At 42.4% G+C, this 26,375-nt stretch overlaps 1 protein-coding gene across 5 annotated transcripts in view; it reads left to right on the top strand.

The window, feature by feature from the left end:
• Window positions 1-4,007: 4,007 nt before the first annotated feature.
• The window catches only part of rfx2 (regulatory factor X, 2 (influences HLA class II expression)), a 46,790-nt gene continuing 24,422 nt past the window's right edge, over window positions 4,008-26,375 (top strand). Inside the window, exons 1-2 of one of the 5 annotated variants that reach the window (XM_060880721.1) lie at window positions 8,592-8,842; window positions 15,594-15,622. The gene's annotated coding sequence lies outside the window, so the exon portion shown is untranslated. Of the gene's footprint in view, window positions 4,079-8,591; window positions 8,843-15,593; window positions 15,623-26,375 lie in introns of those variants that run through there. The other 4 variants (XM_060880725.1, XM_060880722.1, XM_060880720.1 and 1 more) reach the window with 4 other exon arrangements.

The following is a 26,375-nucleotide window of genomic DNA, read 5'->3' as shown; positions in this document are numbered from 1 at the left end:
ATATATATATATATATATATATATATATACGTATACGTATACGTATACAAGTACTGTGCAAAAGTTTTAGGCAGGTGTGAAAAAATGCTGTAAACAAAGAAAGCTTTCAGAAATATAAATAATGAGTGTTTATTTCTGTCAATTTACAAAATGCAAAGTGAGCAAACAAAACAAAAATCGAAATCAAATCAATATTTGGTATATATTTTTTTTGCCTTCAAACCAACATGAAGTGATGGCACGACCCCCACAGAGCCCTGATCTCAACATCATCGAGCGTGTCTGGGATTACATGAAGAGACAGAAAGCCGACAACCACAGAAGATCTGCAGTTAGTTCTCCAAGATGTTTGGAACAACCTACCAGCCGAGTTCCTTCAAAACTGTGTGCGAGTGTAGCTAGAAGAATTGCTGCTGTTTTGAAGGCAAAGGGAGGTCACACCAAATATTGATTTGATTTAGATTTCTCTTTTGTTCATTCACTGTGTTTTGTTCATTTATGAAAATAAATGTTTAACACTTCCATTCTTGAAAGCATTCTTTGTTTACAGCATTTTTTCACACCTGCCTAAGACATTTGCACAGAACTGTATATATATGACACTCTGAATGACACTCTGTGTTCTTCTCTTGTCTTTGCCAGTGGTAGCAGAGTACCAAATAGTGATGGAGGAGGTGAGTGTAGACTTAATGGAGGTGTAGAAGTGAACCTTTGGTAGATTGCTGTGCTTTATCGGAGGTGACGGTTGTAATTAGGGTCACATAGGGCTATTCGAATTATGACATGTTAACAATGATTTTTGTTTGTGTTTCATTTGAGAGACAATCCACTTTACAGGTGAAAAAACATATTAAATGTACAAACAATAAAAGGACCATATTGTCCTAGCAACAAGAAACCTGGATTAACTTTATCTGTGTTCAAAGAAATAAAGTGAACCTTTATCCGGGTCAGGATGGTGGTGAATTCCAGCTGGGAGGAAACCAGAGAACCTGATGGAAACCCAGGTGGAGACAGATAGAATATACAAAACTCCAAACAGACAGAAACCAGGACTTAAGATCAGACCCTGGAGCTATGAGACATCAGTGTTTATAAAGCTGTATAAAGGATTAACTTTAGGAGAAATTGTTCCACATGAGGAATCAAGGTTATCTGATCTCACTGTTCATTCATTCATTCATTCATTTTCTACCGCTTATCCGAACTACCTCGGGTCACGGGGAGCCTGTGCCTATCTCAGGCGTCATCGGGCATCAAGGCAGGATACACCCTGGACGGAGTGCCAACCCATCGCAGGGCACACACACACACACGCACTCTCATTCACTCACACAATCACACACTACGGACAATTTTCCAGATATGCCAATTAACCTACCATGCATGTTTTTGGACCGGGGGAGGAAACCATAGTACCCGGAGGAAACCCCCGAGGCACGGGGAGAACATGCAAACTCCACACACACAAGGTGGAGGTGGGAATCGAACCCCCAACCCTGGAGGTGTGAGGCGAACATGCTAACCACTAAGCCACCGTGCCTCCCCTCACTGTTCATGGTTTGCTTTATTAAAAATATGCATGCAATCATATATTTAAAAAAAAAAAACTCACAAGTAAAAGACAAGAAAGTATGCAATGTATAGAGCATGTGGGACACAATACACGTGGGTCTACACAAATTTACAGAGAAAGGGAAATATATTTATAAAGACATTCTGCCCTCTAGTGGTTAGATTTAATAATTGCATCAATATTGTAAAAAAATGAATGGCTTCTTGGGAAGAGATTTATAACTTGACCTATATATCAGGACACAATCTTTTCACATGACATGACAGAATGTATACTATTTTGTGTATCTGTTCTGTATTTACATTTACATTTACAGCATTTGGCAGACGCCCTTATCCAGAGCGACGTACATAAGTGCATAAATCTCTAACATTGGATACATTAATGCTGGCTCACTAAGTTACATACTTAAGATACCATGAGTTTTTCAAGATACCAACATTTTTCAAAGTTACAATGAAAAAAAGTGTCAAAGGTTTTAAATGCAAAAGATAAGGAAAGAAGTGCTAGTTGAAGTGTTTCCTGAATAAGTAGGTCTTCAACCGCCGCTTGAAAATAGCCAGTGACTCAGCTGTCCGGACCTCTAGGGGAAGTTCATTCCACCACCTTCGTGCCAGAACAGAGAAGAGTCTTGTAGTATGCTTGCCTCTTACCCTGAGAGATGGTGGAACCAGTCGAGCAGTGCTGGTAGATCGGAGAGTGTGGGGTGCAGTGTGAGGAGTGATGAGGGCTTTGAGGTAAGAGGGAGCTGGTCCATTTTTGGACTGTAATGCTGTATTGTCGATCTGTACTGTCTCTAGTCTGCACTGTTTGCACACGATGCACTTTACGTGGCTAGGACAACTTACTTTAAGTCAATAGATCTGTGTTGTTTTATGAAGCATCACAGTCCTGGAGAAACGTCACTGCAATTCATTATGTACTGTGTCAGATATATATGGTTAAAAACCAAAAGAAAAGCGTTTTAACTGACGATTTACAACACCTCCCTTTTCTGAAAGTCTAAAACTACTGCTCTCTGTCTACACACACACACACACACACACACACACACACGCACACAATATTTTTCAAGTTTATTTTGTATCACCTTAAAAATGTTTAACAACATTATGGTAGTCAAAGATTAGTGTGCAAAGACAACAAACAAAAGTGAACACATTCTTCTATTGTGTTTTGAGATTATTTTTATTGCCACAGTTTAGCAATTTATCAAAAGGAACAAAAACAAACAAAAGTGTTTTGTAAGTGAACGGCTCGGTACTTTCTTGTTTTACAATAACAAGACAAAACATTATGTATATAAAAAGCCATATCAGAATAGTTGGATTGTATAAATAATATTCACAAACTGTTTAACCTCCTTCCATCAAGAAGGACATACAGGAACTTACGCACCAGAACCAGCAGGTTCAGGGACAGCTTTTTTTCCATCCACCATCACACTACTGAACTCTACACTACACCGTCAGAACACTGTAAAAATACTGTATATAATAACTTCTGTACAATTCTACATACAATGTACATATCACATATTGTATTTTTTTATACTCCTCATCCTCTACACATATTGTGCTTTACATACATCTGCACTATGTGATTTATGTGTATTTTGTAGCCTTTATATTTTTTCACTGTACATGTTTACATATATATCTATATACTGTATATAACTATATATGTAACATACTGTACATATGTTTGCATATATTTCTATATCTATATACTGTATATAACTATATATGTAACATACTGTACATATGTTTACAACTATATATATACATATGTTTACGTATTTATCTGCACTTGTCTATTTGCACAATTGTTTCTTTTTACACTTCTGGTAGATGCCATGACAATAAAGGTCTATCTATCTATCTATCTATCTATCTATCTATCTATCTATCTATCTATATGTACAGTTCAGGAATTGGGGGAAAGTTTGAAGTTTGAATATTACATTTTTGACATCAGCTTGAATACCTAAATGCAATTCCTCTTGGCGTGTTTATGAGCTATAACGTGTCACTCGTGTCCTCGTGTAACGTAAACAACTCTACTAATAACCGCAACGTAGCGGGAACTTTGATCTAATTAAGGGGGGGATACAGTAAAACAGAACGGGCGGAGTCTACGCGTTAGGACACGCCCCCACTCCACCCTTCTTCTTTTTCAGTACTTAAGGCTCTGACGTAGGCGGGAACGGAGGCTAGCAACAGTTGCCTTGAGACCCCCGCGCTCGCGCACCATAGCGACTGTAGTCGTGGAGACCGTTTCTTACCAACAGCGTAGAGCAACAGCAGCAGCAGCGGAAACTGGAGCCGAGAGACAAAGTGTGTATGTGTGTGTGTGTGTGTGTGTGTGTGTGTGTGTGTGAGAGAGAGAGAAAGAGAGGAAAAGACCAGCAAACAACCAGAAAGCTGTGTGTGTGTGTGTGTGTGAGAGAGAGAGAAAGAGAGGAAAAGACAAGGAAACAACCAGAAAGCTGCGAAACACAAGGTGTGTTTTTGTGTTCTATTTTCTCAGCTTGAGGAAGAACGCGTTAAGAATTTAATAAACAGTGTTTATAAAGCTGTATAAAGGATTAACTTTAGGAGAAATTGTTCCACATGAGGAATCAAGGTTATCTGATCTCACTGTTCATGGTTTGCTTTATTAAAAATATGCATGCAATCATATATTTAAAAAAAAAACTCACAAGTAAAAGACAAGAAAGTATGAAATGTATAGAGCATGTGGGACACAATACACGTGGGTCTACACAAATTTACAGAGAAAGGGAAATATATTTATAAAGACATTCTGCCCTCTAGTGGTTAGGTTTAATAATTGCATCAATATTGTAAAAATACTAGGGGGTTTAATGTTTTTTTTTTTTTGGGGGGGGGGGGGGTGAGGTTTATTAATGAAATATCTGATATATAAGATATACAAGATATATAATTAATTTATAAGAGAACGTAATCCGAATCCGAATTACTTTACTAGCCAAAGGTGTACACAGAAGTAGTCAGATATTTAACCTCAGAATCAGAATCAGGTTTATTGGCCAAGTGTGTTGATGTTGACACACACAAGGAATTGGGTTCCAGTTGTTGGTGACTCTCAAAAATACAGACATAAATAACACTATACTATACATTTAGCTTGGACTATACAAGACAAATACAGACGATGTGAGACAACATAGACAGTATGAGTATTAAATATGAATACAGAATATATGACAGATCAGTGATGTACATAAAGTGTGAGAGTACACGGTAGTGCAAATAACAGTATTGTGCATCAGGTACGATAAATAGTTTACTTTAGAACTTTTGTACAATATTCATCAGCAGTAGTTTGTGTAACATGTACTGATGATGTGATGACTGACAGTTCTGATAAATGCAGTACTTATAGCTATGAAGTGGGGAATATATAGTAATTGTAGTGAGTTGTTAATCACGGTGATTGTCTGGAAAGAAACTGTTCTTGTGTCTGGACAGTTTTGGTAAACAAACTTCTGCCAACAAAGCAGACAAAATGCTGCACAATAAATACAAGAACAAAATCCACATACAGAACCACAGTAAGTAAATACAGATACCACAATCATACTGTCTGCTGAGGGCAGGACCAGATCTACTCATTTTTAGTGAATGGCTTCTTGGGAAGAGATTTATAACTTGACCTATATATCAGGACACAATCTTTTCACATGACATGACAGAATGTATACTATTTTGTGTATCTGTTCTGTATTGTCGATCTGTACTGTCTCTAGTCTGCACTGTTTGCACACGATCACATCACAGTCCTGGAGAAACGTTGCTGCAATTCATTATGTACTGTGTCAGATATATATGGTTAAAAACCAAAAGAAAAGCGTTTTAACTGACGATTTACAACACCTCCCTTTTCTGAAAGTCTAAATCTACTGCTCTCTGTCTACACACACACACACACAATATTTTTCAAGTTTATTTTGTATCGTCTTTATCATTCATTCATTCATTCATTCATCTTCTACCGCTTATCCGAACTACCTCGGGTCACAGGGAGCCTGTGCCTATCTCAGGCGTCATTGGGCATCGAGGCAGGATACACCCTGGACGGAGTGCCAACCCATCGCAGGGCATCGTCTTTATCAATCTTATCTTATTTCACCTTAAAAATGTTTAACAACATTATGGTAGTCAAAAATTAGTGTACAAAGACAACAAACAAAAGTGATCACATTCTTCTATTGTGTTTTGAGATTATTTTTATTGCCACAGTTTAGCAATTTATCAAAAGGAACAAAAACAAACAAAAGTGTTTTGTAAGTGAACGGCTCGGTACTTTCTTGTTTTACAATAACAAGACAAAACATTATGTATATAATGGTTCAGGAACAGCTTTTTTCCATCTACCATCACACTACTGAACTCTACACTACACCGTCAGAACACTGTAAAAATACTGTATATAACTTCTGTACAATTCTACATACAATGTACATATCACATATTGTATTTTTTTATACTCCTCATCCTCTACACATATTGTGCTTTACATACATCTGCACTATGTGATTTATGTGTATTTTGTAGCCTTTATATTTATTCACTGTACATATGTTTACATATATATCTATATACTGTATATAACTATATATGTAACATACTGTACATATGTTTGCATATATTTCTATATCTATGTACTGTATATAACTATATATACATATGTTTACGTATTTATCTGCACTTGTCTATTTGCACAATTGTTTCTCTTTACACTTCTGGTAGATGCCACAGTGCATTTTGTTGCTGTGTACCTGTACTATGCAATGACAATAAAGGTCTATCTATCTATCTATCTATCTATCTATCTATCTATCTATCTATCTATCTATTTATCTGTCTGTCTGTCTGTCTGTCTGTCTGTCTATCTATATGTCTGTCTGTCTATGTCTATATGTCTGTCTATGTCTATATGTCTGTCTATCTATCTATCTGTCTGTCTATCTATCTATCTATCTATCTATCTATCTATCTATCTGTCTATGTCTGTCTATCTATCTATCTATCTATCTATCTATCTATCTATCTGCCTATATGTCTGTCTATATGTCTGTCTATCTGTCTATCTATCTATCTGTCTGTCTATATGTCTGTCTATCTATCTATCTGTCTATGTCTGTCTGTCTGTCTATCTATCTATCTATCTATCTATCTATCTATCTGTCTATGTCTGTCTATCTGTCTATCTATCTATCTGCCTATATGTCTGTCTATCTATCTGTCTATATGTCTGTCTATCTGTCTATCTATCTATCTATCTGTCTGTCTATATGTCTGTCTATGTCTGTCTATCTGTCTATCTATCTATCTGCCTATATGTCTGTCTATCTATCTATCTATCTATCTATCTATCTATCTATCTATCTATCTATCTGTACAGTTCAGGAATTGGGGGAAAGTTTGAAGTTTGAATATTACATTTTTGACATCATCTTAAATACCTAAATGCAATTCCTCTTGGTGTGTCTATGAGCTATAACGTGTCACTCGTGTCCTCGTGTAACGTAAACAACTCCACTAATCCCCGCGCGCGCGCTAAAACTGTCAATAACGGCGGCACGTAAGCGCGCGCGCCGTAGCGGGAACTTTGATCTAAGTAAGGGCGGGTTGCAGGAATACAGTAAAACAGAACGGGCGGAGTCTACGCGTTATATAAGATATACAAGATATATAATTAATTTATAAGAGAACGTAATCCGAATCAGAATTACTTTACTAGCCAAAGGTGTACATAGAAGTAGTCAGATATTTAACCTCAGAATCAGATCAGATCAGAATCAGGTTTATTGGCCAAGTGTGTTGATGTTGACACACACAAGGAATTGGGTTCCAGTTGTTGGTGACTCTCAAAAATACAGACATAAATAACACTGTACTATACATTTGGCTTGGACCAGGGGCGATTCTAGAATTTTCTTATAACTTATTGCAATCCACTGTTCCATTGTATTCCCTGTATTTCACTGTACAAACATCACAAATCCCTTTACTCTTACTCTAATATATGTATCATGATACACTAATGATTCATATATATATATACATTATATATAATTAAAATTATGTTTAATAATACAAAACAAAATAACTCCACATGATGTTTCTTTCTCTGTGCCATTTAGTGCTTTCAGACAATATAATGATGTGTGTCTTTAATCATTTCTGTGCATGGCTGCATATTTGTAATGCCGAAATACACAACAATATGTTTTACATTTTAAAAGGTCAATTAAAATAAATCATGGTCGTTTTCTAAAGTGTGTTTTCATGGGTGTTAATCGCTTCATTTTTGTTTGGAAGAAAAAACAACTATCACACTGTGATAAGGGCTGAAGTTGAACGCAGCGAAGACGCATTGGATGAGAAACCGAACTGTGTATCGGTCAGTAAACTGCAATTACAAGAACTGCACCGATGCAGATGTCATAATCATAGCGATCCATCAATAAAAGCACACACACACCTTGTACTCTCTGATGTTCGCTCTGCTCGGCGTCCCTGCGGATTGAAAAACGCGCTGAATCCGCGCAGACTCGGTTCAGGGGAGGAGCCGAAACATGACGCAGCTTGTCGCCGCTTCAAATGCGTTTTTAAAGGGGACCGAAGCGATCAAAAAATAATTAATCAAATAAATTTTTAGGGGGGCTGGGCAGAAGTTTAGGGGGGCTAAAGTGACGTCCTAGTGGCCTAGTGACGCCGCTGGTGATGTACATAAAGTGTGAGAGTACACGGTAGTGCAAATAACAGTATTGTGCATCAGGTACGATAAATAGTTTACTTTTGAACTTTTGTACAATAACTGTCAAAAACTGTCAATAACGGCGGCACGTAAGCGCGCGCGCCGTAGCGGGAACTTTGATCTAAATAGGGGGGGGGGGGGGGGGTTGCAGGAATACAGTAAAACAGAACGGGCGGAGTCTACGCGTTAGGACACGCCCCCACTCCACCCTTCTTTTTCAGTACTAAAGGCTCTGACGTAGGCGGGAACGGAGGCTAGCAACAGTTGCCTTGAGACCCCCGCGCTCGCGCACCATAGCGACTGTAGTCGTGGAGACCGTTTCTTACCAACAGCGTAGAGCAACAGCAGCAGCAGCAGCAGCGGAAACTGGAGCCGAGAGACAAAGTGTGTATGTGTGTGTGTGTGTGAGAGAGTGTGTGTGAGAGAGAGAAAGAGAGGAAAAGACAAGGAAACAACCAGAAAGCTGCGAAACACAAGGTGTGTTTTTGTGTTCTATTTTCTCAGCTTGAGGAAGAACGCGTTAAGAATTTCGAACTCGTTAGCATGTCGGCTAGCTCGGTTTGTCTGAGGCGTTCTGTTGGAACTTTGTTACTCAAATACAGCGCGTTTTATGCGCACTTTCTCCCCTCGAAACGTGTGGAATTGTGTTCCCAAACTTGCCTTGTTGTTTCCCGTAACGTTGGTGAACTTTATCTCGCTGTTTCCTCGCTAGCCGGCTATTGTTAGCCGAGCAGCTAGCTTCAACTTTTCCGGTGATCCGTTCACCTCACAATCACAAGCAGCGCTCGCGCACTCCCACGACCACAGGATTACGTTTATAAGGTATAATAAAATCGTGTGCTGTGTTTTTTTTGTTGTTGTTTTTGCCACGTTAACTTGTTTTTCTGAGCGAATGCGTGCGTTCACAGTATTCAGATCAGCTATAAGCTACAGAACGCTCCTTTTAAACACTTAATACGTGATCGGTTATGGGCTTTCTGTCAATCCTGAGAGATTCGGATTAGATCCTGGATTATTTATTTTTATTATATGTTTTTATGTCAGTCGGTCTGCTCTAATCCGGAGTGAATGGAAACAGACCTGAGATGAAGTGTTTCCAAGCTCGACACGATTCAACAGGTTGTAGATTTGGTGCCGGTTTCCCGAAGGTCAGTCTGATCATCTCGGGTTTGTGTTTTCATCAGAGACCCTGTTTTAATGTCATCAGAAGTTTAAATCGGGTTGGATTTAAACCCGAAGAGGTTCGGATCGTGTTCGATCTCCTGAGAATGGACCTTGGTTTCTGATGGACCGTCTTGCTTTAGTGGTGTATCGATCCGAAACAGAGCATCGTTGTTATATCGTGCTGATATCGATGCAGTATTGTGTTAATGTATTTATAAATGCATGATAAAAAAAAAAACGTGTCGTGGTTTAAATATAACTCTGTACAGAGAGATTTTTTTTAGAGGGAGAGGGAAAAGAAAAAAAAAGGCTGAAGTGTTTCCCAGCTCGTCAGAAGCAACAGGTTGTTTTAAAGCCAGTGTGATCTGGAAAGCACAAAAAAAACCTCCTTAATAATTAATTAGACTGAAAGATTTTGTCCGTATTTTTAAGCTCGAGCTGAATGATATACGTGATGCTCTGACGTCTTTCTGGTTGTCTTTGCAGTCAAGTCTTGAATTCATTTGTTTTGCTGATTCCTTAAAACAGGTTTCTGATGAAACGCAAAACAGCTGTAATGCATTAACTACATGTTAATGTACTTTTTTTGTTTTGGGGTCATATTTCAGAAGCTTTTGTGATGCACTGATCTGCTCCTGAGTGCAAGATCACAGTGGGTTCAGTTATCAGATCGACTCCATACAGGACTTACTGCTGTGGCGCTCGTGTGTTTAATCGTATGGTTTATTGGGGTGTGTGTGTGTGGATAATCATACTGTACTACAGTTTACTACTAGATTCTGGCTCGAATTTTCAGGCTATAAAAGAAAAATATTCAGTGTTTCCCAGCACAGTCAGACACAGCAGGCAGGTAGTTTAAAGCCAGAGTGATCTGAGAAACAGAAGCAGTGAAACACTAAACATTAAACTACACCATTGTTGGTTGTTGGTGGGTTTTTTTTTTAGCACAAGGTAAATCATCCGAATGTTTCTGAACATATTTTTTTGTTTTGACTGAAGCTACAGTATTTAATTAAGGCGTTGCATGAAGGCATCTGATGCACATCTTAACCCAGGGGTGTATTGATCAAATCCCGATCATGAGCATCACCTTTGTCTTGTCACAATTACTAAGCCTGCTTTGTTCTGGCCTGGGATTTCTGTTGAATCGAACTAAACCTTGTGGAGGAATTGCTTTTACATGGTTTGTGCTTATTAGTTAGTCCTGCAATGTGTGTGGTACAGGTGGACAATCCACCTTTTTTTTTTCTTTTTGTTCACTGCTCGCTGACATTTTCCCGCATGGCTTGACATGTACGCTTGTGTTCATTGGAACCGGCTAAACCAAAAATATTTTTCTTAAATATTTCCTATTAATTTGGACATCACAGAAAAGTGATGTCATTAGAGCGAGTGACTAACTCACTACCAGTTAGCATGCGTCAGAATCAGGGCTGCAGAGATACATATGGAGAGAATCGGAATCAGAATCAGATCAGAATCAGAATCAGGTTTATTGGCCAAGTGTGTTGATGTTGACACACACAAGGAATTGGGTTCCAGTTGTTGGTGACTCTCAAAAATACAGACATAAATAACACTATACTATACATTTGGCTTGGACTATACAAGACAAACACAGACGATGTGAGACAACATGGACAGTATGAGTATTAAATACGAATACAGAATATATCACAGTATTCAGATCAGCTATAAGCTACAGAACGCTCCTTTTAAACACTTAATACGTGATCGGTTATGGGCTTTCTGTCAGTCCTGAGAGATTCGGATTAGATCCTGCACACGATGCACTTTACGTGGCTAGGACAACTTACTTTAAGTCCTTAGATCTGTGTTGTTTTATGAAGCATCACAGTCCTGGAGAAACGTCACTGCAATTCATTATGTACTGTGTCAGATATATATGGTTAAAAACCAAAAGAAAAGCGTTTTAACTGACGATTTACAACACCTCCCTTTTCTGAAAGTCTAAAACTACTGCTCTCTGTGTACCAAACTAAACACGCCACTTTAGTAATAATCAGCCATGGGTGGAAAAGAACATGCTACTTAGTTCTGTTTATGTTTCTGTATTTTATGCGCTTGGGTTTTCGTAACAGTAGCTATTTTTTGATTTTTAGCTAGCTAAGTTAGTTCTTTTGGCCAAAGATATCAGTTCGATGTTTAACAGATTGTCGATTGCGATCCTTTTAAAAAAATTGTCAGTTTTGAGATCATGCGCATACTATAAACCACAATAAAGAGTTCACGCGATTTAAAAAAAAAAACATCAGCGACGTGTGGAGTGAGGACTTATTGTGAGTTTATTATAAGAATGGTTGCACCGCCATTTCAGTGACAGTAATCATTGCTGACTCCAACCGGCAATGTCAGCGTAGATTAAATTGCGCATTATGCTCCATGCTCACATCTGACAGGCTCACAGGGAGCTCGTCGGGCGCCAGTGGCCGTGACAACGGTTTGAGCCCTGTCATTTTTGTCGCTCGTGTTACACCTGAGCGGTGGAAAGCGCCTTAATGAGCGCCTCTCATGACAATGGCTCACGGGCCAGGTGTCGCCTCCGCCTCGCTATTGATCCCTCTTTATCAGCGAGCAGCCGTGCCTCTGAAAGCTGCACTGATAATGAGGGTAATTGCTGTGCTGAGAGAGAGAGAGAGAGAGAGAGAGAGAGAGAGAGAGTGAGTCAGGTTGACAAGACACTGTGGCCCACTCTCGTCCAGGCTCTCCTCTGGGCAACTAATCACTTTAGGACAGCTCTGATCCGCTCATTAACGAGAGGCTCCGGCTGTCAAAGCGGGCCGACGAGGGTCGGGGGAGCTGACGAGGACAAGTTTCTTCCAGGCGTGTGTGTGTGAATTCTGGATCGCTGGAGCAGAAAACCTCCTCCTGACTCTAAACGAGTCTCCGATGACGTGCGAGGCAACATCTCAGTGATGACATATGTTGTCACAGGTGTATTTCCAGGCGGAATCGGCCATTCCTGTCGAGGATTGAATGATTCATGGAATGACTATTAATTATTGACGGGGTCAGACACTTGCATTCTGGCCAAAGTTACGTCCAGTCAGAGAGAGGAACGAGAATCTCCTCGCATGTTAACGAAACATCATTAAACATCTCCTATAGGAAAATAATCAGTGTTGCAGCAGACTCACTGGTGTTTATTACTATTACTTAAACGTTTAACTGCGTGAGTGTGAAAGCTACAACATAATATTTACATCCTTTTCATCCTAATCAGATAAGTCAGTGAGCCCGTGTGCCGTGTGTAGGCGGGGTCATCCTGGACCAGGCCACACCCACTGGGACCGCAGACATATTTTCATTCTAGGATAAAGGTCTTGATATCTGTAACCACGATGAAGTCGGGTTATATATCGTGGTCTGAATGATTGCAAATTAAAGCTCGGCTTGACGTTTTGGACGCTCTCCAGGCCACAACTCATCACTCCCTAGTTTGTAATTCCTTCCCTCGAGTCTTCAAATAATTTTCTTTTTAATCAATCTGAAAATAAGTCAGAATAACATCGCATAATTTCAGCTTGCTGATTATACCGGGATTTAAAGTAAAGACTCGAGCAAGCTCGAAATCATTTGCTCGCTCTTGTTTTGACAAAGTTTCTGAATTAGGCCGCGGAGTCTGAATCAGCCTTGTTAATTCCATCCCACACGCCCTGCGCGAAAGAAAATAAAGGAACGGGAATGAAAACTGCACGCCAGCCGAAGCAGAACAGCTGCTGTGTTTACATGGCAACTCGATACACAAATACAGGCTGAGTAACGGAAAGACAGGGGCTGCCCTCGGGCCTTTGGCCTTAAGCTTTCAAAGCTGTTTTTTTTTTTTCTTTTTTCACCTGACAGGCACACGGAACCATGACATGTACAGGCAGGTCAGAGGCCAAAGGTGTGTGGAAAAATGTTGAGGATGAGGAATTGTTGTGTAGATGCCGGATTTAACTCTTTATTTCTGTAATCCCGAGCCTGTGCTTTTCAGCTCCTTTAATCCACCCTGGCCTTTTTATAAGTCGTTCTGCTCAGTCGAGTTTATTATCGTCGTCCACCGAATAAAACTCCCTGCCGAAGAATTTGGAACAAAAGTTGCCGGCTCATTCGGGCAGAACGCGGACAGATAACACGGAGACGGCAAGGGTGTAACCTCCTCCGTTTATTCTCGACCTCTTACCTGCTCACGAATACAAACATAAGCAAGCAAACGTTCTCGGTTTGTCATTTCGTTTCGACTAACGTGGACGAATTAGACGTTTACACATCTAGCCCCATGGAAGCTCCATGTGCTGCCCGCTCCTGGTTAATTGATTTAAAAAGCCCAAAGTGAAGAACAACGGTACGACCCAAAGTAATATGATGACGTAGAACAAGTCGGTTAGTTTACGTCGTGCAACAAAATGTCATCGGTGAACATTTGCGACCGTGATATTTTACTACTGTTTGTGTCTGTGCTTTTTCCCCTCTGAGATGACAGTATAGCATGTAGTATGTAAGTATTTATAGTTTTAGCTGAAGCAGGATACAACTGAACGTCAGGCCCACGAGGGTCTTATGCAACGTGACTGATTGGCACACGATCTTCTCTCGAAGCCGTAATCACTCCGCCACCTCACCTACTAGCTCCACCACATCTACTATCGAATTAAAGGGCTGTTCATTATTTATTTATTTTTATTTTTTTTCCAGTGTAGCAGGATGTATTTAAGGCATCGTGCAAAAAAAATATATTTTGTTCAATTTTTGATGTAAATCAATCATCTGAGTGAAAAACAGCATCGACTTTCATCACGGCGTCGGCGTCGACCGTAACGCGACACCGTGGCGAGTTTTGAAACGGAGCTCAGATCTCAAACTGACAGCTGCACCGAGTTCCCCTAGGTGTGTGTGTGTGTGTGTGTGTGTGTGTGTGTGAGCGGGTGACGGGCGGCCCGATATGGCATCTTTACCCATGTTATGCGCGCTCACTACGGCTCTATTTAGCCCGGTCTGTAACGTTGATCGTCCTCAACTGGCACCTCGTCGTCTGCTGAAATATTTCCCTGTTGTTGAGTCAAGTCAATTTTATTTGCTGCGGCGAGTTCAAGCGCATATCGACATTTAACATAGAACTCCGTCAACTATTATTAGTATCAGATCTCTTAACTAGGCTTAGATCAGTAACTGGTCATGACTAGATAATTCTGTAGTGATTACATTTTTCAAATCTAATGCAATGCCACGTTTTTCACACGATATTTACTGGTTTATGGACCGAATCGCTCGGAGGGAGACTTCACTGCATTTAATGCTGAATTCATGTAAACAAATATGAAAAACAAACAAATAAATAAACAAATGCTGTTGCACTCATCGAAACACTTAAAACAGTTATTTCACTTATGAATCATTTTTTTTTAGTGTTTTTGTGTAAACAAAGCTTTGTGAATCGACTCCTTTCGCAATCGACTCCTTTCACCTGGTTCAAATATTACTATTACTATTATTATTGATTCGTTAATTTTTTACCTGCATACCGTAGAATTTTTTTTCCCCATCTTTTAATCCCTTTGTAGCTACATTCAATGTTGTGGAACAAGCACCGACCAAGTTTCAGCTACATCTTACATGTTAACATAAACGCCTCACAGAAACCGTCACCTAGGGTTAGGGTTAAGTCCACACCCCGACTAATCACAGTCCAGATTCCAACATCGTTCTTAACTTAAAATGATGTATTTTACAACGATCGTGTGAGGAATAAAAACAGACACTTCAGCGTGGTGATGCTGGAAGCGTGAGTGTGATCAGGCAGGCGAGGTGTTTGAGCTGAGAGCAGCCGTTTCTACAGTCTCACCTCAAACAAACAGAGTGTGTGTGTGTGTGTTTGGGTGTGTGTGTGTGTGTGTGTCGATTTATAGTTTCAGTCACTCTTTACGTTAAACACCTGTAGCTTTGTGGGCTGATATGAATCAATCCTCACTTGTGGCCTTGTGAGTAGGAGCTAGCCGTGATTCATCTCTCTCTCTCTCTCTGTCTCTCTCTCTCTCTCTCTCTCTCTCTCTCTCTCTCTCAGGACAGGCTTTAAACACACGTCAGCAACAGGTAACAACATGCCAGGATATGAAAATGTTTTTCACACACATTCTCACCCTCGGTGCTGCCTCCCCTCATCAGTACGTTCTTTACATTCCACCTGGTTTGTATCACAGCTACACGAAGACTAATTAAATTCCCTGCCACTAACAGCATGCTTTAAATTTGCATGACAATAGACCTCTTTCTCTCTCTCTCTCTCTCTCTCTCTCTCTCACTCGCCCTCTATCTCCTTCTCAATCTTTAGATGGACAGCATAGACACCTTTTGATGGACAGCATAGACACCAGCATAGTGCTTTTATCATTTTACATGTTGCTGGGTGGAAATTTACTTCCATTAGCCATTTAAATAGATGAATCATGTCGACGTCGCCGTCAGACCGCATCCTCTTTCCGATATAACCACTTACTTAATCATATCTCATTTACACTCCAGCTTAAGATTCTCACGTTCAGGGAGTTCAAGTTCCCCTTAGGTAAAATTAACCACTGCCGCAGGAAAATTCCTTCTTTTGCATTCCGCTCGAACTCTCCAAAGACCCGGGTGTCATTTACGCGTCCGGGCGACGTGCGGAATAGAGTAACCTCATTACACCGTAGGCCCCAGGTCACTAGTTCACTTCAGTTCCTGCATAAAGCCCCCAGACTAATGCAGAGCGCTTTCCTCCGCCCATACCAACATCCTGTCCATTTATCCTCATCCCTCGAGGGCCGTGTGTTTGCAGAGACGTCTTTTTTTACGCCTGTGAATGCCCATTCAGGCCGCATCCAGCATCTGAATAGACGGGGAAGTGCTTGTTGATTTGAACCCCGAGACACGACTGCGCTACACCAATTGTTATTACGCCATTGTCAAACAGACACACAGAGGCTTAAACGCCGGCCAAAGCTGGCAGCACAGCGGGAGTGAAACTCACACCATGCCGTTTGATCGGATTTGTTTATTAAAAAAACTCCCAAGTCCGTCAAACAGTCTCGTGAAGCACAGGTTGACGATCATGAGAAAAATAGATATAAAGCCGGTCTATTAAACCATCGATAAGAGACATCTTTATTTATATATATATATATATATATATATATACACACAAACACACACGCACACGCACACACACATCGTCCATGTATTATGTTTCTCAGAGATTATTTGTTTATTCATCCTCTATTTAACAAACAGTGGAGTGTTTTTAAACAAAGCGATTGTACCAGGCAGAGCGTTTGGGTCATTTTAAAGATTTCCCTGGTGTTCACACCTTGGTGTATTTTTCTTGATGCTGCATCTTCAATCCTTCGAACTAAACGTGTCGCATTGCATAAGGCACGGCTATCTAATACGAACGAATCTATCTATGCATTACATCACTAATATTTTATTTTTCTTCGGCTAAAATTCATGATGAAATGTTTGTTCACCGCAATAAAAATAAGACACAAAAATGGAAAAGCCAGCTTAGCTAAACTCCGTAGAAGTTTGCCAATCGGTCATAGAGTGCACTACGTAGGGTGCCATTATTTTTGCGGTAACATGTATTTGTTTAGCAGATGTAATGGACCAAACTGTGAATATTCCAGATCGTGTTGTCACTGCAGTCGCTCCTGTGGAGAGCACATGTACGAGCGTTTGAGCACGAGGAATCCGATTCGGGATTCTTTTCGCTCTCTCCAGGCCGATCCGCACCGTTACCATGGTATCAGCTGTAAATAAACGTGTCGTGCCTTTGTCCGTACGTTAAGCAGAAACGTGAATGTGAAACAGTTCATTGTTCTCAGACTTTAACAGCGAGTCATACTTGGGTTTGTTTTGGGTTTGTGGGTCTGCCAGCATTCAGGTAGATTGAGTTTTTACGGGATTTTGGACTCCGGTTGGGACTGAAATAGCAAAATTAGGCTAATCCGAGTGTTCCTCGTTTCAAACAATGGATCATGTGGATCTATTAGATTGATAGAAGGCATTCACTGGGCAACTCTTCCAGGATTTGTCAACTTGCAAACTGGGAATGAACTGGGAATAAGCTGGAGTTTTATCCTGGTTCTACAAAAAATAGCCCCTAATATTGTGTGACAGAAAAAAGTTCATATATATTGCAAACTTATTTACAGACAAAAAACGCTAAAATATGTGTCGCACGGCCGGTTCTTTAAAGAACCCAGAGATTGGTGGAGAACGCACCTTAACAAGCGTTACGCAGAACGAGGAGGAATCCAAACACGTAGGTTTGTTTGTATTTTCCCCCCAATCTCATGGGCTGAAGATTAATGACTTCTGTAATCCCGGCTAAATCCGTTTGAGCTGAGAAAAGTCCGTCGTGGTGAAACCTGTACGCAGGTACGTCTCATGCACGATTTAGCAGCACACGCGTGTGTTTGCTTTCCTGAACATAAACAAATAATTAGCATCGAGAGGATCTGTGTGTTAAGAGCTCAGGAATCGCATTCGTGCATTTCACAAACGGCGACCACACCTGCTGAAATTCGGCACACCTGTGTGTCCATGAGCGTTATGTAAGAACAGGTAGCATTTCGACATCGTATCCGAGTAAACAAAATAGTCGTAGCAGACGTGGTCTGGCGAGGCGCGAGAGCGGCCAAGTGGCAAGAAAGTGAGTTTTCCACTGCCTGTTGTTCGTTACTCCTCATGGATCAGATGTTGGCCTGCTTTTATTTTTATTTTATTATGTCTTGAATCCCCTACAATTTGCTGCATTTTTTTTTTCTTCGATGTTTTTGAACCTTTAGTGTTTGTCAACACGAGTGAAAGATGACGCGCATGCCTGTGGCTTTAAGATTTTTGGCCGGCTCCACGTTAATCCGTGTCCGAGGATGGAACGTCGCGGTGGAGCTGGATCTATCAGAGAAAGCAGCATAAAAAAGACCAGGTCATTTCCGTAACCCTTTCACGAACGAGAACTTTCTTGCAGCGAACACAGTTTACTTTTAGCTCAGTGTGATTCAGGTCTCGCCACCCAAGTGTCATCTGACCCGTGTTTCTCTTTTTGCTGCTCTAAATTCTGAGACGATTCAATCGGTAAAAGGAAGGCTGGGAAAATGCTCTGAAGTTGCTAGCAACAGGTCGCTACTATGTTTGTTTGTGAATCAGCAGTCGAGCTCAACCGACCACTGTATAATAATAATAATAATAATAATAATAAAGATAAACTCTTTTTTTTTCTGTTTTCAATGAAACGGATCAAGAGCTTGTAGAAAAGCAGGTGATTTCTGTCATTTCCACTGTGACGTTGTTGGTGTTCGTTTGGGGCTTCCTTTAATGGACAGTAAGTCAAATAACTACTCAGTACATCCGTGGTGCAGAGAAAAGCATCGCAGCTCGTCCGTTATTTAGGCGTCTGGGGAGATGGGGATGGAGATGAGGTAGCCTTGTGATTAAAGTGTTGGAGTGACGATCAGAAGGTTGTGAGTCATTTCCAAGTCCACCAAACTACCACTGCTGGGCCCCTGAGCGAGGCCCTTAAACCCTGATTGTCCAGTTGAACGAAAAAATGACATTGTGTGCCATAAATCTAAATGACATCAGGAAAAACAGCCAAAGGCAGGAATTTGATCTGTTGATTTTAGACCTTAATATCACGTGTGAAGTTTCACAGTAACCGTAGCATTCACAATCAGGTCGCACTCTTTTTTATTGTACACGACCGGATGTGTGTTTTTAAGAGAGTGGAAACCTTTAACTAGTATCTGAGCTCGCCGATGCCTCCGGTTTCCTTTCCCTTATGATGCTCTGTTGTTCCATCGCTATGGGCAACACGGCGACCTGACAGCAAAAGGCTGGAGATGATCCTTACGGTCGTCACAGAAATCGGGGAGGGGAGAAGGGAGCGGACGGAGAGAGGACCACGTGCCTGCTAAAACACCCACATGGAAGAGTTTATGTGAAGGACGCGGGCTTCCTCCCTCACAGCTGTGCTTCAAAGTACTTTAAAACACTTTTCCTTTTCGTGTGTGTGTGTGCGTGTGTGTGCGTAAGGGGCTCTGGCGAAGCGGAGAGTTGTAAGTGTGAACAAACGGTCTCCATGGCGACAGCGGGCTGCCGTGGTGACGGATGGAGTGAGGAGGGAGGATGAGGAGATGATCAGCCTGAGTTTGCAGATTTTCTTCTCTTTTCTTCTTTTCCTTTTTTTTTTTTTTTCTTTTTCTCTGTTCTTTGTTTATTTCTCCTCTTTTCATTTTATGTTTTTTTTTTCCATTCTCTTTTTATCCCTTCTTTCAAAATCAGAATCAGAAAGGTCTTTATTGCCAAGTATGTTTTCACATACGAGGAATTTTTTCTAGTACAGGAGCTCCACAGTGTAAACATATAGGCAATGGTAAGACATGGACACATAAATAATAGACAGTTGTATGTGCAAATTGAAATATAAGTGTGCAAAATAAAATATAAAAGCGTACTTGTAGACAATGTAAGAATAGGGTTTGTTCTGTGTATGTTAGGTGTTCATCAGATGGATCACATGAGGGAAGAAACTGTTCCTATATCTGGTCGTTTTGGTGCTCAGGGCTCTGTAGCTTCGGCCAGATGGCAACAGTTCGAAGAGTAAGTGTGCTGGATGTGAGGCGTCCAGAGTGATTTTCTTTGCTTTTTTTGCTCACTCTGGAGAAGTACAGGTCTTGGAGAGTGGGGAGTGTTGTGCCAATGATTCGCTCAGCAGTCCGGACTACCCTCTGTAGTCTCCTGAGGTCGGGTTGGGTGGCTGAGCTGAACCAAACAGTCACTGATGTGCAGAGGATGGATTCGATGGACTCTTCTTGTCTCATCTCTTTCTCTTCCTCTACTTCTTTTCTTGCCTCTGATTCTGTTCTCATCTCTATATCTGTCCTCAAGTCTGTTCTCTTCTTTTCTTTTTGTGTCTTGCTCCGTTCTTGTCTCATGTCCCGTGAATCCTCCTCGTCCTCCGTCTTCTCTTTCTCTTGTCTTCTTTCATGGCTTTTCTCCTATTCCTCTATTTGACCTCTTCTCTCACTGTCTGCATGTCTCTATACTTATTAGTTATAAGTGAACGAACCTCAATGAAATTTTTATTTGCTTTCATATTCGTGTGTAACACACACGAATATGAGACACACACACACACACACACACACACACACACACACACTCTCAATACTTGTCACTCAGGAAGTCTTTCCTTTCCTCTGGGATACCTTTTCTACAGACGCACACAGTCCTTTCTTGTCTTCGAGCAGCATATCCACAGTTTCCATGTTTTGCAGCGAGAGACCCCTGAAAAATTCCCCTCGCTGAGGAATCCCTTCTGTGTGAATATAAAACAAACATATTCCTATTATAACATGACCCCTTTCAGCCCTGACAGACTCTCGGTGCTTTATATCACAGCTCTCTCTCTCTCTCTCTCTCTCTCTCTCTCTCTCTCTCTCTCTCTCTCTCTCTCTCTCTCTCTCTCAGCTGTTTACACACCACGGAGAGAGCGACCGCTAAACGGCTTCGACGTAAACGGATATTTCCTGAGCGTGCTGGACGTCCGTACGTTACGCAGTTACCATTATCATCACACGCTCAGCAGCTGGAAAAGTCATCTTGTGAAGTAGTTGTTGTTTTTTGAACACAGAGGTGTAAAGCTAGCTTCGTCTTCCCTCCCCCACCCCCACACGTCTTCCCCCTTTCTTTTCCTTTTCTCTCCGACGTCCCTGATTACTTTTACTTTTCAGTTTCGGTCTGAAGGCTCCATATCACAGCAGGCACCAAGTTCCTGAAATAATCGGAGCCGAACCGTTTTCCCCTCACCCCACAACACCCCAGTTATCCCCCCCTCCCTCCTCACCCCCATCTCTCCTCCCCCCCACCCAAAAAAGGCCGAAATGAATAGGTTACGTATTTATTGTTGTAAGTTTCTGGTTAATGTGAGATAGACGGCTCGCTCCGGGGACAGCATTGTTTGGTTTGGGAAGTATTCTGCCGGTCGCTTAGCAACAGGCTCCTGGAAACGGGAGTGGACTGTGTTGCTACTGGCAACGGTTGTTGCTCTGCAAACAATGTGGGCCTGAGTGCAAACAAGAGCCAAGACTGTGGGCTCCGGTGCTTAATTGAACATCTGCATGTGTTTTTCGAGCGCTCTTTAAAGTTAGCTTCCTTTTAATAATAAGCGTCAGACTGCCCCTTAACCATAATAATAAGAGTTTTAACTTTATTTACACAGCAGCTTTCAACACTAAAGTGCTTTTACAGAGTACACAAGAAACAAAAAGAAAGGAATAACTCAAACTGCAAGCTGAAAGGAAAATGATGATGATGATGATGGTGAGGATGTCAATAAATTGCTTTTTGGTTCTCATTTGTTTTCAGCTCTAACACAATCATTTCAGAGCCTCTCGCTAACGTGCCGTAAGACGATCTGTTCTTCCTCCTGTGTGTCTCCGCCCGTTCCTGAGGGAACGGCGTTAGGTTTAATAGCCGCTCTTTGTGTGCGGACTCGTGTGTACTGTAACGAAGCTCCTGCAGCCCTTTCCGTCCTGCAGCCCAGACGAACGCGGCCTCCTGCAGGGTGCTGCTTTTGTGCTGTCCCGAGCAGCTGGTGGGGAATTTAATGTGGCTTTTAACCTCGGCGAGAAGCCTGCGCTGAGAACGTCCTGGACCTCCAGCTCTCCGCTCTTCACACGCTCGCTCACACTTAATTAAAGTTCTGCTCAGGATCTCCCTCAGGACAAAAGCACCGTCTGAAGGGCGCCAGCTGAAGTCCCTCTGTTCCTGACGTACCAAAGGGCTGAAGCAGCACCTGGAGACAAGCACTCTTCTCTTTCTCCTTCTCTTTCTCTTTCTCTTCCTTTTTTGTTTCTTGTTCTTTTCTCATTATTTTCAATCTTCATTATCCTGTGTGACATCACCCGTCGATCCACCAATCAACCAGAATCAGAATCAGGATTAGAATCAGAAACAGAGACAGAAACAGAAGGAGAAAGATGATGTGTGCTAATTTGTTAGAGGGCTCTATTGTTGTTCATTCGGTTTTAGTATGTCAGACTGTTCATGTATCCCAATTTGTTAGTTATTTTGTGTACGTGACTTGGGGGTCACTTTGTGTACGTGACTTGGGGGTCACTTTGTGTACGTGACTTGGGGGTCACTGTGTACGTGACTTGGGGGTCACTGTGTGTACGTGACTTGGGGGTCACTTTGTGTACATGACTTGGGGGTCACTTTGTGTACGTGACTTGGGGGGTCACTTTGTGTACGTGACTTGGGGGGTCACTTTGTGTACGTGACTTGGGGGGTCACTTTGTGTCCGTGACGGGGGGGTCACTTTGTGTACGTGACTTGGGGGTCACTTTGTGTACGTGACTTGGGGGGGTCACTTTGTGTACGTGACTTGTGGGGTCACTTTGTGTACGTGACTTGTGGGGTCACTTTGTGTACGTGACTTGTGGGGTCACTTTGTGTACGTGACTTGGGGGGTCACTTTGTGTACGTGACTTGGGGGGTCACTTTGTGTACGTGACTTGGGGGGTCACTTTGTGTACGTGACTTGGGGGGTCACTTTGTGTACGTGACTTGGGGGGTCACTTTGTGTACGTGACTTGGGGGGTCACTTTGTGTACGTGACTTGGGGGGTCACTTTGTGTACGTGACTTGGGGGGTCACTTTGTGTACGTGACTTGGGGGTCACTTTGTGTACGTGACTTGGGGGTCACTTTGTGTACGTGACTTGGAGGGTCTCTTTGTGTACGTGACTTGGAGGGTCACTTTGTGTACGTGACTTGGAGGGTCACTTTGTGTACGTGACTTGGAGGGTCACTTTGTGTACGTGACTTGAGGGTCACTTTGTGTACGTGACTTGGAGGGTCTCTTTGTGTACGTGACTTGGAGGGTCACTTTGTGTACGTGACTTGAGGGTCACTTTGTGTACGTGACTTGGGGGGTCACTTTGTGTACGTGACTTGGGGGTCACTTTGTGTACGTGACTTGGGGGTCACTTTGTGTACGTGACTTGGGGGTCACTTTGTGTACGTGACTTGGGGGTCACTTTGTGTACGTGACTTGGGGGTCACTTTGTGTACGTGACTTGGGGGTCACTTTGTGTACGTGACTTGGGGGTCACTTTGTGTACGTGACTTGGAGGGTCACTTTGTGTACGTGACTTGGAGGGTCACTTTGTGTACGTGACTTGGAGGGTCACTTTGTGTACGTGACTTGAGGGTCACTTTGTGTACGTGACTTGGAGGGTCTCTTTGTGTACGTGACTTGGAGGGTCACTTTGTGTACGTGACTTGGAGGGTCACTTTGTGTACGTGACTTGAGGGTCACTTTGTGTACGTGACTTGAGGGGTCACTTTGTGTACGTGACTTGGGGGGTCACTTTGTGTACGTGACTTGGGGGTCACTTTGTGTACGTGACTTGGGGGTCACTTTGTGTACGTGACTTGGGGGTCACTTTGTGTACGTGACTTGGGGGTCACTTTGTGTACGTGACTTGGGGGTCACTTTGTGTACGTGACTTGGGGGTCACTTTGTGTACGTGACTTGGAGGGTCTCTTTGTGTACGTGACTTGGAGGGTCTCTTTGTGTACGTGACTTGGAGGGTCACTTTGTGTACGTGACTTGGAGGGTCACTTTGTGTACGTGACTTGAGGGTCACTTTGTGTACGTGACTTGGAGGGTCACTTTGTGTACGTGACTTGGAGGGTCTCTTTGTGTACGTGACTTGGAGGGTCACTTTGTGTACGTGACTTGGGGGGTCACTTTGTGTACGTGACTTGGGGGGTCACTTTGTGTACGTGACTTGGGGGGTCACTTTGTGTACGTGACTTGGGGGGTCACTTTGTGTACGTGACTTGGGGGGTCACTTTGTGTACGTGACTTGGGGGGTCACTTTGTGTACGTGACTTGGGGGTCACTTTGTGTACGTGACTTGGGGGTCACTTTGTGTACGTGACTTGGAGGGTCTCTTTGTGTACGTGACTTGGAGGGTCACTTTGTGTACGTGACTTGGAGGGTCACTTTGTGTACGTGACTTGGAGGGTCACTTTGTGTACGTGACTTGAGGGTCACTTTGTGTACGTGACTTGAGGGTCACTTTGTGTACGTGACTTGGAGGGTCTCTTTGTGTACGTGACTTGGGGGGTCACTTTGTGTACGTGACTTGGGGGGTCACTTTGTGTACGTGACTTGGGGGGTCACTTTGTGTACGTGACTTGGGGGGTCACTTTGTGTATGTGACTTGGGGGGTCACTTTGTGTACGTGACTTGGGGGGTCACTTTGTGTACGTGACTTGGGGGGTCACTTTGTGTACGTGACTTGGGGGTCACTTTGTGTACGTGACTTGGGGGTCACTTTGTGTACGTGACTTGGAGGGTCTCTTTGTGTACGTGACTTGGAGGGTCACTTTGTGTACGTGACTTGGAGGGTCACTTTGTGTACGTGACTTGGAGGGTCACTTTGTGTACGTGACTTGAGGGTCACTTTGTGTACGTGACTTGAGGGTCACTTTGTGTACGTGACTTGGAGGGTCTCTTTGTGTACGTGACTTGGAGGGTCACTTTGTGTACGTGACTTGGAGGGTCACTTTGTGTACGTGACTTGGAGGGTCTCTTTGTGTACGTGACTTGGGGGGTCTCTTTGTGTACGTGACTTGGGGGGTCACTTTGTGTAAGTGACTTGGGGGGTCACTTTGTGTACGTGACTTGGGGGTCACTTTGTGTACGTGACTTGGGGGTCACTTTGTGTACGTGACTTGGGGGTCACTTTGTGTACGTGACTTGGGGGTCACTTTGTGTACGTGACTTGGGGGTCACTTTGTGTACGTGACTTGGGGGTCACTTTGTGTACGTGACTTGGGGGTCACTTTGTCACTTTGTGTACGTGACTTGGGGGTCACTTTGTCACTTTGTGTACGTGACTTGGGGGTCACTTTGTCACTTTGTGTACGTGACTTGGGGGTCACTTTGTGTACGTGACTTGGGGGTCACTTTGTGTACGTGACTTGAGGGTCACTTTGTGTACGTGACTTGAGGGTCACTTTGTGTACGTGACTTGAGGGTCACTTTGTGTACGTGACTTGAGGGTCACTTTGTGTACGTGACTTGAGGGTCACTTTGTGTACGTGACTTGGGGGTCACTTTGTGTACGTGACTTGGGGGTCACTTTGTCACTTTGTGTACGTGACTTGGGGGTCACTTTGTGTATGTGACTTGCTGGTCACTCGTTCTGCATCTGGATGCTTGTGTTTCTTCACTTTATGGATATGACTGTTTGTTTATTTTGGGGAAAACTGGACAGTTGAGTACTTTACATGACATATTGTGCAACACATAGGTAAACTTTTCTGTATTAGACACACTAGGGTAGGAGCGCGTGCCACCTTCTGTACCTTTTGTTTGGACAGGAAGTACAGGTTAGTTAGGGCATCATCGATGCTGAAGATTTGTTTTATTACTTTCCTTTGTAGTTCAGGTTAGAGGGTTATGTTCAAGCTAGCGCAGTTTTGTTTTGTTTACTTCTTTGTTTTGGCACCGCTCATGTCTCGGTTTCCCTTTGTGTCTTTTATCTTGTTTCTGTAGATATAGTAAATATTATCACCTTTTGTCACCACCATGTGTATGATAATAGAGACAGGTTTTGAACACTATTTGTTGTTCGTGTCGTTGATTGCTACATACACACCAGAAATCTAACTTTATAATCATTTCACATTGTTACATCCCAAACATACCCCTAAACATCATGGGGTCGTAACACCTACTCTCCTGTTTTCTTCCTCTTCTTTCTTGTTCCTTGAACTCACCTTTTCTCTTT

The sequence above is a fragment of the Tachysurus vachellii genome, chromosome 11 (assembly GCF_030014155.1).
Source record: "Tachysurus vachellii isolate PV-2020 chromosome 11, HZAU_Pvac_v1, whole genome shotgun sequence".
In the NCBI taxonomy this organism is placed as follows: domain Eukaryota; kingdom Metazoa; phylum Chordata; class Actinopteri; order Siluriformes; family Bagridae; genus Tachysurus; species Tachysurus vachellii.
Note: the sequence above shows the minus strand (reverse complement) of the source record. Positions and strands in the feature narration are given on the sequence as shown.